Genomic DNA, 7,653 nt, shown 5'->3' with positions numbered 1-7,653 from the left:
TTAACGATTTAACTACACTGAGAAAAAGGATTAGTTTCGACAACTAAAGATATTTAGTTCCCGAATTTTGACAATATTTGGGAACTGTTACCAAGGATTGGGAACTATTACCATCGATTGGTAATTATAACTAAATATATTAAAGCTTCTAATATTCATCTAGGTTGTAACAAATCGTTAATTTAGTTGAAGGGTTTGGTTAATTCTAATAAATATTTCTTTGAAGCATATTTCTACAAATTCCATTCAACTTAACGTATGGTTCATAAAAGGAGATATATATATTTTTTTTAAGTCTTTTTTTTTGCTAAAAATTACTTGTTGTTTAACGTGGCGTTTTTATTTTTTCTCTCTGATGTTAGTATCTATATTAAGGGACTTTGTAATTTTAAAGATATGATTATTCCAAAAATTATTTAAAAAATTCAATGGAATGTGAATTGGAAAAATGGGTACTAAATGCAAGAGGAAATTTCTTTAAAATTAAAAAAAAAAATAAAATTTTTTGGACTCACAAGGACGAATAGGCAATTTTTTAAGCTGATAAAGTTAGAAGGACGAAATTCGATTATGTTATCGAGTTTATATAAGAGCTTAACATATAATTTTTTCAAAAACAAATATTGCGAAAATTCAGGGATAAAGTTTTAAAAGGACATTTTAATTACTTACGAGTCCTTCTGAACCAAAAACTTGAAACTGTTTAAATTTTATAGGCGTTTCTCCTGTCTAACTTGATACCCATACGTCTTCTCTAAGCACATTTCTCTGAATTTTTTTAAATCATTTTTGAATTACTGACATCAGAGTGGAAACTAAAAATGCAATTTTACTATAGTTATTTTGCCCATGGTTTCGCGAATATATTGATATTTGTGTTTATAATTTACTATCGCGCGGTGTTATATGTATAATGAGCTAGACATGTATAAAAAAAAAAACTAGCAAACCCGGCGAACTTCGTCCCAACCAAAATTAATTTTTGATATTGAAACATTTTGGTCCATAATTTTTCACCAACAGTTCACGTTCCTGATTTTCAGTGACGCATTTATCTTGTAATATTACGGTTTGGTGGTTGTCAGAAGGCATATTTCCATTGCCGTTTTAAATAACCTAGCAAAAGTGTAAATGCATACAAAGATATATAATAGTTTCAGTGAGTTTGAAAGGCGCCACGCCCCCTTTTCAAATAGCCCCAATTTTCTCTAAGAGAATGGGATTGATTTCATATATCCATACCATGTTCGAGTAATATACCATGAACACTTCCAGAGATATGCAGTATGTAAAATTCGATTTGTATGGGACGTTGCATGCCCCTTTTCCAATAATCACAATTTTTCTCCATGAGTAAGCGATTGTTTTCGTATATCTCCATACCATGTTCGGGTACTCTACCATGAACACTTCCAGATTTATGTAATATCAAAAATTCGGTTTGTATGGGAAGGGACACGGTTTGATTCTCATAGCAACTATATATACACAAAAAATTTCATAAAGATCGGTTGAGCCGTTTAGGACGAGTTCGACCACAAACACCGTGACATGAGATTTTTATATATTAGATATTAATTATTAAATAAAAAAGAAATGTAGCCAATACTGATCAAGAAAAGGATCATCTATTATTGTCATCAGTGGAAATTACAAATCCCGAAAATCTCGGGATTATTTGCCAAGAATCCCGTATTTTTCGGGACCTTAAAAAGGCCGGGATCCCGGGATCAGCGTTCTTAGTTGATACCCATATTGTAACAATTAATTAATTTTTTGAATAATTTGAGCTTAATTTCTTAACAGGTGGCTACGCTTTTCGAAAAAGTAAAACCTTACTCAACGTCCGCACCCTAAGCGCTTAAATTTGACACCTCATTTTTAAAAATCTAACGAACGTTGCATATCTGATGACCTAAACCAAAAATCCCTTTGCGTATTATATATGTAGATATGTACAACTTCAAGTTTAAAACTATGAGAAATTTCGTTCGAACGAATATCCTACCAAATAAAAATAATTGGCAAAAAATACAAAAATAGATATGTACATTAGTGCACCACATTTCACTCATGCCGAACCGAAATCCAGCTACATTTTACTCAAATTGGCAAAGTTTTAGATTTACAACTACTATGTAAAATGAAATAGTAGAAATCTGGCGCCAATATTGTATAAATATATATGCGTATGTACACAAGTAGAAACATACATATCCACATACATACATAATTTTTTTTCTAAAAAAAAAATTAAACTATTTAGTAACATCAGCACCAAAAGCTCTCGACAATTTCACAGGCGCACACCTGCAACAGATTACCACTGCAGATGGCTTTAAGTACACTTACAGGCCAATTATGTAACTAAAATGAAATTAAAAAATATGAGTTTAACATTTTATGAATGTAAATTGTATGCAGCACCCACCACTGCCACTTACAAACACTGAGCTGAAATATAATGCCAAACACGCTAACTCATAAAGTGGCAAAGTTGTGAAATGTTGAAATGGCAAATTATGTCAAGTAAAGCGTTGGCGACTAGAAGTGTGAAGATGGGCTGGAGCGGGAGATTTTTGGCAACTTAGCTGAGAATTGCGAAAAGTCTCAAGTAATGCGAAAACAGCAATGACTTTGGCAGTTATTGCCGTGACTGTTGTGGTTGTTATTAATGTATGTAGTGTGGCAAATGTTGCAGATTTTATTGCAGTTGTTGAAATTGCGGCAGCCTCCATTGAAATTGGTGGAGCAGTGTCAACAAAGCTAATTTTCATACTATAAACGACATGGAAAGCGAAATGAGAAGAACTGGCAAGAAAGGAAAACAAAAGGTTGCATGAGAAATAACAAACATAAACAGAAAATTTGCGGCAGAGTTTGATACAGAAACAGCAACTACAAATATAATACCAAATTAATGAGTTATATGTTAGCTGAAGTACCATATTTAGAAGGCATCGTCATCATCAGATGGAGACAAAATACACACCCAGAGGCAGATTTTGGGAAATGTCCGCTATTTTTTGCATTCTGTGAGATCATCAACGGAGTAAGCGTGCAACGATAGCAAGGAGCTACTGCTTCAATAGAAAGATATATTTCACAATTTCTCTTACTGAAATGCATATTCCTTCAGTCAAAGCTACCAGTTTTGAAGTAGCCTACTCCTATTTAGTTCCCTTTGTAGCTTACGAGCTCCTTTTTTACTTATGATGAAAGGCGGTATATCAGAAGCCCCTTCCCCAACCCCCACCAAACTCGGTATAAACATTGACTAAAGTTTCTTTAAGAAACTTCTTGACATTTTTTTTAATCGGAAAATAGCCACACCCACCTCCGAATTACCAAAACTGCGATAAATCAGTAATTATTGAAACTAATTCCCTCAAAATCACAATCTCTTCGCAATAAATCAGAATTTTTTTAGAAAATTAGCGTGGAACCATCCAATTATGAGGACATATGAGTAGTCCACTTGCAAAGTGCGCTTTGTAAATTTTTTTTCGATATTTAGTTTTTGGTGAGTAATAGAGCTGGGATACTATCGATAGTACCGCCACTCGATAGTTTTCGAAACGATAGTTGAAAACATCGATAGTATCGATAGTACTATCGTTGTGAAAGGTATTGAATTGAAACTATAACTATAATTACTGTAAATTAAAGATATTGTATATTTTTTTTTTAATTTAAGTGCATCAAAAAGAACTTCTTATAATAATAAAATAAACTTATTAATTTATGCGTCTGAATTATATAAATTATATGCAAAATCTTAATTTATTTTTTATATGGAAAATTAAATTCAGATTTTGTTTGTTCCTTGTGAAGTGCAAAGAAATGAAATTGGCTATAAAAATACATTGTTTATTTAGTGTCTACTAATTTTTTATAAAAATGTACAAAACATAAAAAACTACAAAATAACTAAAAATTCAAGCTTTTTAATTCGAATTTCTATAAAAAAATTTTGTGTAAGCAGTTTTATAGCTTATTAAATTTTACTTTAACTCAGTGTAAGCTTATAGTTGCTAAAATTCCCAATGACTTAAATCTTTTTTTTTTGCCGACTATGTTGTGTTTTTTCTTGCACATACAAAAATTAATGTAATGTATAGAGATGTAAAGAAGAGACATTGTGAAGTCTTGCTAAAACCGACATCGATAGTTTTCAAAAATTTTCGTAATTTTGTTTGACATATTAATACTGGATTGGCGCTTACACATATGTTCGTATTTGGCTGAGCTTCTCCTCCGATTTGTGACGTGCGCCTTGATGTTGTGGGAGGGACCAACAGTTTTACGCCAACTCCGAAGGGCGATTGGATTTTGATGAGAAGCTGTTTTCCATGACAGAATACACGCGGAGGTTTGTCATTGCCTGACGAGGGCGACCGATATTAGAAAAACACTTTTTGTTTTTTATTTTTTTGATGTTGGGTTGAGCCGGGCCTGAACCCAGGTCCTGCGGAATGGTAGCGCGCATTTTGTTTGACATATATTACATTTTTTTGGGATCTGAGAGGGCGAATGCGTTGTTGTAATTAAAAAGTTTCTATAATACATGGAAGTGCAAGAAAACGTGGTAGTTTCGGTACCTAGTGGAAGAACGCGAATAGCTAAAGCGGTAATATTATGTACCTCACTAGTTATTTAAAAGTTACTGTTTCAAAACTCACTATATCAATTTTTTAAATATAAAATTTGCAAAAATTACCATGCTGCGATTATATTTTTTATCCAAATTTTCAGCCAATAAAAAAATGTTCATTTTAGATGTTACTTGTTGTCGTAGTTGTTTTTTTTTTTAATTAATGGGTATACTGGTATTTTATCACATAACGCTGTTTGCAAGCAAGACTACTCATATCAATTGCTACAAAACTCAGTTATTGCCCTTGGTACAAAAAAGCAACACCTTGAACATTTTTGATATCGGACTAAAACTACGTTCACTTCCCATAAAACGATACATTTCAGAAATACGAAAACTTGCAGCATTTTCTTAACAGGTACTAATATTGTTATAGATTTTTGCAAAATGGGCGAGGCGCCGCCCCCTTATTAAGAATAATAACAATAGATTAGTGGTTACTCAGATTGTTATTGCTTCACGCAGCTTATCCTACGTTATGTGACGAGTGCCTAGATTTTGACACACATAAGAGGGATTTACATATCATAGAAGGGTAGTTTACATCAAAGTGAAAAAAACGATATTTAATACGTGCGCCGGGTATATGAAGTACGGTTTCGCCCGCGCTTATACTTCTGTACTTGTTTAATAAATTGAGAGTATATTTGACAATAAGAATGCAACGAAATGGAAGTTTTCAATCTATGCATCAAAGTCTTACCAGTCAAAGAGATTAAAATATTTTCTAGAGCATGCAGCAGATCGCCTAGTTACTACAGCCAATGGCGATCTATTGTTAAACCCATCTATTCGGCTGCAAGTCTTCCTTGACCCTCTTATTGTTAAGCAATTTCGGGAGGTCCCTTGGCTAAATTCAATATAGGTCATGTTTTCTGGGTACGATAACCCCGGGAAGCAAAGTCTGTGTTTAAAAACGGCAAAGCAGTTTGACGCAATAACCTCTGCTATTTCCTGTTCCTGTCAGAGGAAACAACTCCCATAGCAAGTGCTTCTTTGACTTGCAGTAGCGAAGTCTAAAAATTTTTATCACTTAACTATAAGGAAAATAAATAGATTTGTATACATTTTGTTTATAGTTATGGGCTACATATTTTTAACCTTCGTTTTCTGCATAAACATCCGCAGTAAGTAAGAAATCCTGCAAAAATTTTTTCCTTTGAGTATTCGAAGGTAAAAGAGTGCTTTGGTTTTACCTAATTATTTTTCCGCATGAAGAATTTACATAGCTGCGTGTAGTAATTTTGCCTAACAAAGCTCCACTGAAGACGGATAAACAATACGGGTGTGCTTTGTTCCGGTTCAAGGTCAGTCCTCAAGCCATCAATAAAGGGTGTTGGTTAGGGCGGGTCAATTTGTATGGGAGATTTTGCCGGCTATGCAAGTATAGTACAGAAAGATTTTTTGTATAATTCTTAGCACATTTGCCGAAAAAACCATGGATCTAATATCAATTTGGAGTTTGCCAAATTGCGAAAATAGGTCTTAACAATTTGCTGTAGTGTCGTTGGTAGTGGTTGAATTGTGTTTAAGAACATGCTATAAGGGGTTTTTAGTAAGAAAAATCCATTTCTGCACTTATATTTTTCTTTAATGTTCCCATTTTCTACGAAACTTATTTTCGCAATTTTCCAAACTCAAAATTGGCCCTAGACCCATGGTTTCTTCGGCAGGTTTGCGTAGAATCACACATAGAATCCTCCTATGCTATACCCGCATAGTCAAAAAAAAATTACTCGCCCTAGTGTTGGTCGTTCATTGACGTAGTTGGTTCTACTTAGGAAAAAAAAATTGAAGTTGTGTGCGAAGTTAAGCCTCGGAAGAGCTCGGCCCCCCTCCCCTTTTTCTATAGTCCTAAGGGTAGATGAGTGGTCTTAAATTATATCTAAGCGGTTTTTGATTCTGATGGAACTCTTCGTATATATCAATGTCAATGTAACGGGCATCTCGGTGTATAGGCAATTCCTTTTAGTGCTAGTGATATCAAAAGCGGCTTGGAAGTCGGCAAATTGATGGTGAGTGTTGATACTTTTCTCAAAGGTCTTTTCCCAGATTTGAAGTATGGTGGGTTTTTAAATGGTGTATTTATTACATCAAACTAGCCAGTTTAGGCCCAATGCCCTAATTCCTCTCCATTATCGTCCTAAATAGTATCATAATAAATACTTTGGCCTTTTAAGTAGCATAAATTAGGTGCGGTTGCGATGAGAGTTTATTTTCAAGTATAACTCCAAGATATTTAATTTCATTTGAGAAGTTTATTAATTTTCCTTGAAAAGTGGTTATTTAATTTTGACTTGCAGTCAAATAAATCCTGCCATAGTTTATCTTCCTCGAACATGTCTCTTGCAACTTTCCAATTCAATGCGTAGGTTAATTTTACTCTAATGAATGGTGCGAGTTTTGCACAGTGGTATGCAGTCAGGAAAGTGCACCTTGGTTAGCAAGTTAAAAGGTTCCTTTCAGCTGTTGCGGCATGATCCACTAGGCCTTCTCAAGGGACCTAATTGAATGGTGTATGGTTTAGCAAAGACTCTTTGAATTTTATCACTTGCTGCAACGTTTCCTATTACTTGCGTCAATCTTACTACCATATATTAATATATTTATGTAAGTACGTATGTACGTTTGTAGTTTAGTTATTGGTTTCTGTTCCCATTCACTTTGGCCGATTCATCTTTTATAACCAACGAGTATGTACATCAATAGAGTTCCCTTATCGTCAGCATGGCCCTCATATATACTTCTGCAATTTCCGTCTCGGCCAGTATAGTGACGGGACGATACATTACGGGCATATACATATATGTATATGTATGTATGTAAAAAAATTTTCGCTGTGATTTTATATTTAATGTAAAAATTTTTTTTTATCCGGCTTAGCGACAAGCGAACAGAATTTCTGTTGACGTAATTTTTAGTCAGATTACGTTGAAAGATTATTTCACTTTTTTCAGCTTTTCCTCGTTTTTCTGCTAACTAATGGCATATACTCA

The sequence above is a fragment of the Rhagoletis zephyria genome, unplaced genomic scaffold (assembly GCF_001687245.7).
Source record: "Rhagoletis zephyria isolate East Lansing unplaced genomic scaffold, Rhagoletis_zephyria_1.1 Rzeph_scaffold_01899, whole genome shotgun sequence".
Taxonomy (NCBI): Eukaryota; Metazoa; Arthropoda; class Insecta; order Diptera; family Tephritidae; genus Rhagoletis; species Rhagoletis zephyria.
This window is presented reverse-complemented; position numbering follows the sequence as displayed.